The sequence below is a fragment of the Nannospalax galili genome, unplaced genomic scaffold, assembly GCF_000622305.1.
Source record: "Nannospalax galili isolate Female #2095 unplaced genomic scaffold, S.galili_v1.0 scaffold270, whole genome shotgun sequence".
Lineage (NCBI taxonomy): Eukaryota > Metazoa > Chordata > Mammalia > Rodentia > Spalacidae > Nannospalax > Nannospalax galili.
Genome location: NW_008330152.1, coordinates 4,922,464 through 4,932,977, shown reverse-complemented (window position 1 = coordinate 4,932,977; position 10,514 = coordinate 4,922,464).

The following is a 10,514-nucleotide window of genomic DNA, read 5'->3' as shown; positions in this document are numbered from 1 at the left end:
AGAGAAAAATTAAGAGAAATGGGGATTGGTTTTTTGAAACTACTCAACATTTTCTTCCAATTATAATTATATTACAGTGGGATAACTAGTTTAGAGTAACACATATTTTATGAGGAACTACAAGAACCTGAAGACTCCAAACATAAAGGAACAATAAGAACATGGAAATGCTAATTACCCAGATTTGTTCAGAACATGTTGTATGCATGTTCTGAATTACAATGTGTTAGGTTTTGGAGTGCAGAACAGGAACAATAGGCGAGAAAGAAGACCATACCTGACCTCAGATAACCCTGAGTTTATTCAAGCACAGCGAGTGACAACAGCCTTCTGCATGTTGGAAGTGACTGTTGACCCAGGGGAGGGGTCATTGGGGGCTTATATAGGACTGACTACATGCAGACCAGGGGCACTCTTGAGATGTTTATGACCCCCTCATGGCCCCCTTCTCCCTGGCACCATTTGCTCTGGTTTATCTTGAGAGACAGAGGGTTTATGGTCTTTTCTTGGGACCATTTGCTCAAGGAGACAGGCTGCCTTGGGAAACAGGCTGTCTCAACCAACAGTCCTCCCAGGAGGGAGGTATGTGATTGATTCATAATGCCAGCTTTCTGCAACTGGGGCATTCACACAGTACCACATAAAAATACACAAGTATCAGATTAACCAAAAATTTAAAAATAAATTATATTCCAAGTGTATGTTACCAGTTAATATTTTTAAAAACACACCTGTTGGTAACTACTTTTTTGTAACAAATATTCCAATTCAAATACCCTTTAATTTCTTCTATTGTACATATCAACTGGAAGCTAGTTCTTGAACGTAGCAAAGGAAAGCTTATGGGAGAGTGTACATGCTGAAATATGTGTGTTGGCCTTTCCCATCTATGGGTTAATGAGAAGGTTAATTTCAGGGTAATTAAATAGGACATGGGAGATGAGAACACTTTCTCAGTAGCAGACTCAGCAAAAATCATAAGAATTGAAAACAAACAGTAAAAGGTAGACAAGGAGTTTCCCTTATTTTACTTTATTTGTGCATCCCTGATCATTGAACTTCTGGAGCCTTGGGCCATCCTTAAAAAGAAGACAGGAGTACTTTCCCAGGCTCCAGAGATGAAATGCTTCATCTATATCTAGGGACAAGGCAATTAATCTCATTATGGAACCAACAGAAATGCTCATCAAATGATATTTCCAGAAACTTCCAGTTTTTCATGGTGTTTGAAACCCAGAATAGCTGGATAGCCAAATGCTAATTTGGAACAGAAGGAAGCCACATCTGATAGAGACTTTTAGCCTTTCTTCCTCAGGACTGAAAAACAGCATGTTACTATACACAGTACTCATCATGTTTTGCTTTCAAGCTAAGCACTAGCTCAACAGGCCAACTAAGTGAGCCATACCAAAGACCAGTGGGAGATAACAGGGCAATAATAACGTACGGGCAGCTACCACCAAATAACACTAGCCTAAAAAGATAACATACTATGCTTTAATACCCTAAAAATTTCTTTCATGACATTTAGACTTTTCAGAGAGGATATGTATTTGTTATTTTTACTCGTTTTATTTTGAAAACAGATGCTTAGAATATGAATTTGTCAATGATATACTCCACTGAACCTGACCCTAAGCATTCACCTAAGAGGAAAGCAAGTAGAGTGTGATGTATAAAATCATTCTTCCATTGGAGACAAAAATGAGCATCCAAGGTATCAACAAAATGTGTTAGTGTTTCCTCTCTTCTATTCTAGGAATTATATATCAGAAAGTGGGCTGGTCTCCATTTCCCCTTAATTGATATGTATCTACCTAGATATAATACAATCTAGCTGACTAATATAAATGTGTCAGTTGAATGCTACATAATTTAGCATTTGTGGTTTTGGATTCAGATTTTAACATAGATTCTAAATAAAATGAAAAATCATCTTAAGCCATAGTCTAAGCAACAAATAGAGCTCAAACTCTCCTTTTTTCCTGTTTTCTGATTTTTATCTTATTGTATTTTTTATTTTTCTGTACATATATATTTCAATATTGGACATTTAAAGTAAGGCCTTGTGCATGCTAGGAAAGCACTCTACTGCTGAGCTACATCCCCAGTCTCCTTTGTGGTTTTTATTTTGAGACAGGATGTCTCACTATGTTGTCCTGGCTAGCCTTGAACTTGCAATCCTCTTGTCTCAGTCTCCTGCGTAACTGAGATTGCAAGACTTGACCACCAAAACAGGCTTTGTCTCATGTTTTAAATGCATTATCTTAGTCCATTTTTATTTCTGTAACTGAATATTAAAAACTGTATTTTTTTTAATGAGTGAAAGTTTCCAAGTACGGTGATACACACTTGTAATATTAGCATTCTTGAGTGTGAGCAAAAGGATTGTAAATTTTAAGGTACAGTAAGACTCTCTCAAATGTAATAACCTGCAAACTACAACAACAACCAGCCCTGCAAGGTAGGTCCACTGTCAAAATAGTGGCTTGACAGTCATGGGAGTAACCAACAGCTTTCTGATTGGCTTTAAGGCAAACTCCACAGGCGAGAACTCATATCTGTACTATAAACCTAGCCAAGAACCTAAAGCTGGGGAGGTCATATATCCTAGGGAAAAACCTATTATTGCTAGTTCACTAAATGAACATAAAATCAACTGCCTTCACACTACTTACACATGGATTAGTGTAACTCTCACCCCTCCTCAGAGAAGCTGGTTATTGCAGTGGGTGGCAGTTAACACAGAGAGATACAACTAGTTAAAGTGAAGAGAAAAAGTGACTGTGGAATGCTCAGCTGCAAATGAAGCATCCATATCATACCCCAGCCCCCACCACAGCTGAGGGATCATCATTGAAGAGAGGGTAGAATGACTGTAAGAGACAGAGGTCAAGAAGGACTGCTGTGAAATAGTGTCTTTATGAAAAGAGCGTTAACCTCTGATTCATCACCGCAGCTTAACAATCATGTTTTAACCTAGTCTTAATAATTATGTGAAGAATGAGCATGACACTCCATAGAATTCATGTGAAAGTTTTTTTCACTTACATTTAGCATATCTTATACTAAAAATAAAGTTTTACCTTTGTTGAATTAAGGCCAGGAGGAAATCTCTTGAACCTGTTTCACAGATACAGAAAGTGAGTTCCCAGAGAATTCAACAGACAAAGCTTCATTGGTGTATCAAGAATTTATGACTTAATGCAGGGACAGTTTCTATCCTGGGCTAATAATTCACATTGTTTTGTCCCACTTCTTTTCACAGAACTCATCACAAAGGAAAGGGTAAATTCCATGGCTTCCTCTCTGGTCCAGTATCTGGTCCAATAGCTGGTCCAGTATCTCCAGTATCTCATCTCCTCACACAAGACCTTTCATTAAAATGCACTGAAAGCTTGATGGTGCTCAGAAAAGACTGATGGCTGAATCTTCACTGGTCCTCTGTATTTCTTCACATGGATTCAAGTTACTATCTACTGTATTTTCTCACCAGTCTGAAGGACTGTCATTGGTTTTTTCTTTTCTTTTCAATAGCTTTAATAGAATATGATTTATGTGCCAAATAACTTAATCAATGAAAATACACAGTTCAATTGTTTTATGGTATTCACAGGTATGACCAACCATCACCATAGTCAATTTTACAGCACTTTAATAACCTCTAAAAGAAACACACCTAATTTCTGACTCACTTCTCAGATTTGAAGTAAGCATCAATCTATTTTGTGTCTATGATACATCCCTCTGCTTCTCCTTTCAAGCTCTTTAATTTGTCTGTTATTTAATTCAACTTATATTCACTGCTTCAAGCTGCCAAGAAGTTAAGCAGTTGTAATTTATTTTTGATGCATGTCCCCAAGGAAACAGCTTTTCACAACTGGGTAATGTTTGCATCAGGCAAGATATAGACAGCTTGCAAATATGCTCTTCTAGAATGCCAGCAGATAGGTCGCAAATTAAAATTCTTGCCTGAGGTTTTAAGTTAGGCTCTGGTCAGCAGCCTAAAGGAAAAGATAGAAAGGAAGAAAAAAGAAAAATCATTCCTTTCTGAGTCAGGAATCAGGAAGATGGGTGGACCCAATAGAACCTCATGGTGGCTCCTACTGACTGAGCTAAGGGAAAGGAATTCTAGGAGGGAAACGTGCATTATTCATTAAAGGGGAAATTATTACTCTTATTCTTTAGCGATGTCCCTTAAGGTGAACCTGCCATCCTGAGGGTTTGTCCCTTGGCCAGGTGACTGACTGGTCCAACTGACTGAAGCCTTAAGGGAGGAGACAATTCATGTCTCTACCCAGAGGCAGATTTAGTTCTTCTGGTTAGAAGGCCTTTAATAGGCCTTCAATGCTACTTTAAGACCAGAACTAAAATATCAAAAAATAAAAATAAAACAGAAACAAACAGGGGCTGGAGAGATGGCTCAGCAGTTAAGAACACTGGCTTTTTTTGCAGAAGATCCAGGTTCAAATCCTAGCACCCAGTGGCAACTAACAACTGTCCCTAACTCCAGTTCCAAGGGATCCGACAGCCTCTTCCATCCTTCACCAGCGTACATGACAGAGTGTACTTACGTACATGCAGGCAATAGTGCATACACATAAAAAGAAAAAATATGATTGCCAAAAGCCTTTGGTTAATTTCCAGAGGTCTGGTAAAACTGGCTGTCTTTGCCTGGTTTTGTGTTATCTATAATTTACTGACTCTAATCAGTAATGGCTTGAATGTATTTCTTCATCCTCTTCCTTTTCCTGCTTCACTTCCCCTGCTCAGCTTTAGTTAATTATATTCCAGTTTGTTTTCCATTTATATTTAACTATGCTTATGTTTCTATGACTTCATTTGCGAGTTGAAATTATTTCTGACGACTCCCAGCAATTACAGATGAGGCAATTAGATATGTACAATATTCTGTACTCTCTTCTTATCCCAATCAATTTTGGCTATTTATATGGTCTTAATTTGAGTTTCCTCAGAGGCAGACCAGGAGACAATGATTTAAGTAAACTGCATTTGTTGTGAAGGGCAAAATGTATCAGCAGGGAACTAACGGAGTACACAGAAAGACAAAGCAAACAATAAAATAAGTATTAAGCTTGCTATCTCTGTGGGTGACTGAAACTTAATCTTATGAGAAAATTAGGGGAAAGATGAGCACACATGCCTTATAATTATCTCTCCAAGGATCAAGGGATCTAAGGCATTTATTCACCAAAACCCATCAGCCATTTGCTGAAGGTTCTTCTCCAGGGAACTTTAATTCTTTGACACATTTGAATGCCACCCCCAGAAAAAAGATGCATATTTTTGTAGAGGGAATTCAGCTAGAAGAAACAAAGTAGAAACCTGCAATGGTAGAGATGGCCTGCTTGGCAGAGTCTCTTCTATAGATAGCTTCCATATTGGTGGTTATGAATTTCATATTCTACTTTATGTTTTGTTCCCTATAGATGTTTCAGTTTTCATTCTACTGTTAAAGATACTTAGAACTTTCTATAAAATTTTCTCCATTTTTTGTTCATTTCTCTATTTTCTTATCTTAAATTTGTCCTCCATTACTTTCAAAATAAGTATTCATAGGAACGATTATCTTAGTTCTTACAAAAATTAAACTATTTGTCTTTATTCTTTTGCACTTCAAACATAATTGCAGTAGACTGAACATTCCTTCCTCATATTTTTGCCCAGGTGCTGCTGGAAGCTATGAGCATCAATGGTGGCTCCCTGCATCTTAACTACTGTGCTAGGTAGGATAATGTCTTCTAAAAATTCATGTTCACTCAGAAGCTCAGAATGAGACCTTATTTGGACATAAAGTCTTTACAGATGTAATCAAGTTATATGGAAGTCATTCTGGAGTACAGCCTTTTAAGGTAAGGGGAATTTAGATGCAGACACGCACAGAGAGGTGACCATATGAAGACACACAGGAGAGAAGACCATGTGAAGTATAAACAGAAATTGAAGGCACATTTCTAATCCAACGGATGTCAGGGATTGCAGAAAACATCCAAAATTTGGAGAGGGGCAGTGCACAGCTTGTCCTACACAACCTCCAGTGGGATTCAACCCACCTTGATTTTACACCTCCACCCTTCTAAACTGTACAAAAAAATGTGTTTCTGTTCTTTTAAGCCACCCGTTTTATTATACTTTGCTATGATAGATCTAGAAAAGTGGCAAAAATATTATTTTGTTTTGTTTTTGAGATAGAGACTTAGGTATCCCAGTCTGGCCTTGAACTCTCTGTGTAACTGAGGGCGACCTTGAATTCCTGATCCTCCTGCCTCCACTTCTCAAGTGCTAGAATCACCATGCCCAAACAAACACAACTGTTAAGTGTAATTTCCTGATTAACTAAAAGATGCATTATATTTTACAACTAGTTACGAATGATCTTTTAAAGTAAATTCCTTAATTACTATAGTTATTTTTAAAGTTAGTTCCTTAATAACTATAGTTAGTTTTTCTTACATAGAATATACATTCAGAATAAACAACACAACACTTTGTAGGTTTGATAGTCTTGTTTCTCGGTGGTAATTCTTTACCACAGAGCTACAGAGATAGATGGCTAGCTCTCTTGCAGCTTTACAAGCTGAGGGGCAGAGAGCACAGAATGTACATATACACACACTAATCCACAACAATTTATCTTTTGATTTCTTATATGGACTTTTGATAACGTCAATGCTGTAACCATCCTGACAGGAATGAAGATATTCTAAAAAGAGATACTTGTGCCCTTCTCTTTGTCTATCAGACAAATGTGGCAACATTGACTAAATCTACCTCTGCTTCTCATTGCTGTCTGTTTAATTGGCTTATTGAGGACAGGTGAGTGAGTCAAACTTGCTAGGTCTTCCAGGACCCTGGCTTTGACCCTGCAACACTGGTAGCAACATACCTGGAGCTCAAGTTCCACAGGCTCTTAAGAACACAGTAATAGGAGCTGGAGAGATGGCTCTGAGGTTAACATCACTAACTAACCCTTGCGGAGGACTGGGGTTCAATTCCCGGCACCCACATGGAGTCTAACAACCGTCCATAACTCAAGTTCCAGGGAATCTGACACCCTCTTCTGACCTCCACAGGCATTGCACAACATGGATGCACTTACACACATGCAGGCAATACACTCATAAAATTAAAAAAATAATAAATAAAATATTTTTAAAAGAACACAATAATAAAATTAATAAAAATGGGAAAAAGTAAATGGAGATGAGTTCTATAAATATTAATACTACTAAAAAACAAGAAAGGGGGCTGGAGAGATGGCTCAGTGCTTAAGAACACTGTTCTTGCAGAAGATCCGGGTTCAAATTCCAGCACCCACATGGCAGCTAACAACTATCCATAACTCCAGTCCCAGGGGATCCAACAGCCTCTTCTGACCTCTGAGGGCATTGCACGACACAGGTACACTTACCTACATGCAGGCAATACATGCATGCACATAAAATAAAAATTAAAAAAAAACATTAAAAAAAATAAAATACACGAAAGAAGCAGATTCAAAATAAAAAGTCTACAACTGGTCAAATGAAACGTTTAACAGAGGAAGAAGATTCAAAAGAGAAAAAGTATGTATAAGGCACAGGCATATAATTAGAAGAGAGGGAAAATGAGGATTTCTGCCAATCTTTTCCTCCATAAAAGTAATGAAAATACTGGCACAATTTATTAAAATTTTTTTCATAATTCTGGAAATTAACAGAACCCCTGCATCACATTGTAAAGCATTAACTCAATGAAAACTACTAAACCTCAATAAGAATGACAGTCTTTGTGGCATCTTAACTTTCCTCACTCCTATCTCCATCTCAGTTCCACAGGAGCAGTAAAAAATGGGAGTGGCCTCACAACAATGGGAGCTGAGAAAAACAGAGGCCTTGCAGCCACTGGTGTAAGTAAAATGTGCACGTCTTCAAAATCACTACTCTAGAAACTTGTACTAAATGAAGTAACAGACTCAGAAAAAGAAGTCATGTATATTTTCTCTCATTTGTGGATCTCAGTTCCAAATCCTTACATGTGCGTATATATCCTGATGTGGAATCATGGAGGTGAAGGGGAAGAAAGAGTTCCAGAGAGAGGGATACTAGGAGACAGGTGCTATCAAGGGGGGAAGGGGGAAAATTGGGGCAGTGTAACTGGGGAGGGACTAGGGATGGCTATGCAGGGGGAAGAGAGGAGAGATTAAAAAAGAACACTTAGGTGGTTTGAAAAACCAGAACGAAATGTATTAGTTCAAAAGCATACACACACACACACACGCACACACACACACACACGTGCATATGTGTAGCTGAAGGCTGTATAACAAAAAAGCAGATTGCCAGACGGGGGATCCTCCCTTTGAGGTATTGGTTGAGGTAGTTCAAAGTACTCCCTAAATAACACAGGCTATTGCCATAGCCCTTAATACCTCCAAAATCTTGAATGTAAGACCATATTGCTGAACACAGGATGTATTTCAGACACAGGACTCGGAGCATTCAAGCTGGAACTGATCTAGATGTCTCCTCCATGAAGACTAGCTCTCATAGGATCAGAAGATACTATGCAAACTGCCAAGGGAGAAAACCAGTCAATGATCCCATCCAGCTGTAAAACTGACGGACTACAATATCCTGTCCAGCAAATAGCCTCTACTAATTGAGTAGTGGCCTTTTTTTTATCTTGGAGGCAATCAACAGCTGTCTAATTGGCCTCAAGACCTGCTCAATAGGAGGGAACTCATGTGTGGTACTGTAAACAGCCAATTACACAGGACTGGAGAGGTCATAGGTCCTAGCGAAAAACCTACTTTTGCCACATCCCTAGACCAACATAATTTCTTACTGTATTCTAAATACACATATTTATATAAACAAGTGTACATCTCACCACTCATCAAAGAAGCTTCATTTTGCAACAGATGGAGATGATTACAAAGCTCCACAATTTTTCAAAAGTAGAGAATAAGTATCTGTGTGGATTCCAGCCTTAAGTGACACATCTACAAGGCATTCTCTACTACAATACCTCAGGGCACACAGAGGAATGGGGAGTGCAAAGAACATTAACCAGTCTCTAAACTGTCACCAGCAAACTCCCCCATGCAAAAGATGGCGATTAACTGAGAAGGCCACAATTGGCCAAAGTGCAGAGACTAAGAGGCTCATAATCTTATTCCTGAATAAGACAACTATATCAAACCTCTGCCACCCAAGGCTCAAGGACGATTGCGGAAGAGGAAATGGAAAGACTGTAAATGCCAGAGATAGTGGGTACCCAAAAGGAGAAAGAGCTTTCCAGATAGCTGTGAAATTACTCATATGAACTTACAACAATGGTAACAACACACAAAAGACCCATGTAAGTGCAAGCCAGGCAAAATCCTAACACAGAAGTGGGAAAGTGGGGAAGTCGGGAAGAAACTCCAACCTTAGCTAAGGAACTATTAACAACTGAAAACTGCTGGAAGAGAGAGACATAGGTTTTCTTTATGGGTACTAGATATGTTATGGGTATTAGACATCTTCCAGTGAACAGATGCACACCAAAGGACATTTGGAGACACAAACTTGACTCAATAGACCTTAATATATATGACAGTATATGAAATCCAGGAAGAGGTAATATAAGAGGGATGCCTATAGGGGAGGGGGGCATCTAAACATGATTAGAATATATTGTGTGAAATTCTCAAACATTCAATAAAAATGTAAAAAAGAAGTTCTATTCTCAGAACATTTTTTATTAGTTGATCTTCCTGGTAGATTCCTGGAAATGTATAAGTAAAAGGCAGTAGATCTTACAGATATTTGTTGTTTGCCCAAAAAAACTGCAGAAAATATGTTATTCTGTAGCATACATGGATGCTTTCTAGGATAAACTATATATTAGGTAATAAATGATGCTCCAATAAATTTAAAAAGATTAAAACCATATGAAATGAGCTTTTCAACTTCAAGGAATTAAAACATAAGTAATCCATAACATAAGAAAGATTTAAAATTTAACAAGAATGCAGAAATTAAACAACATACTCCTAAAAAACAAATAATGCAAAAAATAAATCACAAGAACAATCCAAAAAATGAAAAGACAATGTAAGCAGACATCAAAGCAGACCTGGGAGAGAAATTTAATATGTAAATGTGTACATTACAGAAGATCTGAAATCAGTCACATAATTCTGACTTAAGAAATTCTAGACTGGGAAGAAAGGAAGCCCAAAGCAAGCACAGAATAAATAATAAAGATTATAACAGATTCGGTTAGAATTAAAAGTAGAAAATTAATAATGAAGACCAATAAAGCTAACAGCTGGTCCTTTGAAAGGATCAACAGCATTTACAAACATTTAGTATACTGACCAAGAAAATAGGAAACAAATCTCAAATTATTTCAGCATGGCACAGTAGCACAGGCCTATTATCACAGCTACTCTGGAGATGGAGGTCTATTATAATCCCAGCACTTGGGGGACTGAGGTGACTTGTCAACCAATCTCAGCTATTGTG